Source organism: Schistocerca gregaria, chromosome 9, assembly GCF_023897955.1.
Source record: "Schistocerca gregaria isolate iqSchGreg1 chromosome 9, iqSchGreg1.2, whole genome shotgun sequence".
Classification (NCBI taxonomy): domain Eukaryota; kingdom Metazoa; phylum Arthropoda; class Insecta; order Orthoptera; family Acrididae; genus Schistocerca; species Schistocerca gregaria.
The window spans coordinates 119,704,477-119,705,552 of NC_064928.1; the positions used below are offsets into that span (position 1 = coordinate 119,704,477).

The 1,076-nt window shown below is 53.6% G+C and overlaps 1 non-coding gene across 1 annotated transcript; it reads right to left on the minus strand.

The window, feature by feature from the left end:
- Nucleotides 1–645: 645 nt before the first annotated feature.
- Nucleotides 646–720, minus strand: Trnat-ugu (transfer RNA threonine (anticodon UGU)). The gene has a single exon. It is a non-coding gene; the product is annotated as a tRNA-Thr (tRNA).
- Between the last annotated feature and the right edge of the window lie 356 nt (nt 721–1,076).

The window sequence follows — 1,076 nt, forward strand, 5'->3', positions numbered from 1 at the left end:
TCACGCCCCACGTGTTGCGCAATTCGGCGGTACGTCCACCCGGCCTCCCGCATGCCCACTATACGCCCTCGCTCAAAGTCCGTCAACTGCACATACGGTTCACGTCCACGCTGTCGCGGCATGCTACCAGTGATAAAGACTGCGATGGAGCTCCGTATGCCACGGTAAACTGGCTGACACTGACGGCGGCGGTGCACAAATGCTGCGCAGCTAGCGCCATTCGACGGCCAACACCGCGGTTCCTGGCGTGTCCGCTGTGCCGTGCGTGTGATCATTGCTTGTACAGCCCTCTCGCAGTGTCCGGAGCAAGTATGGTGGGCCTGACACACCGGTGTCAATGTGTTCTTTTTTCCATTTCCAGGAGTGTAGATACGAAGCTCAACACAGTAGGTAGGATGCTGGGAAGGTTAAAAGTCCGCCGCAGAGCGGCTAAAACTGGGCAGTCGAACAAGATGTGGGCGACAGTCACGTGCGAGCCACAGCGACTCCGAGGTGGGTCCTCGCGACGAAGAAGGTGACCGTGTGTTAGCCAAGTATGGCCGATGCGGGGCTGGCAAAGGAAAACACAGTTAAATGATAATTAAATGGACACCCTAGCTGCAAAGAGGCGTTGATATACTTCATCGGGGACATGTTGGAAATGTGTGCCCCAACCGGGACTCGAACCCGGGATCTCCTGCTTACATGGCAGACGGTCTATCCATCTGAGCCACCGAGGGCACAGAGGATAGTGCGCCTGCAGTGACTTATCCCTTGCACGCTCCCCATGAGACGCACATTCTCAACATGTCCACACCACTACATTCGTAGCGCGCGTAATAGATGTTTGCCCATCATACTCATTACTCGTGGCAGATTAATCTACCAAGTCCCGTAAGAGTTTGGGCATAGCGTGTGCGTTCGCACAAGAAGGTCAATGGCCGGGAAACCATATTTTAAATATATATGAAGGTAGTATCTGTTCCCGAAAGAACAGTTACCGTAGATGAGCATGCAGCTTTCGCTAGAATGAAATGATAATTAAATGGACACCGTAGCATGTAAGCAGAAGATTCCGGGTTCGAGTCCCGGTCGGG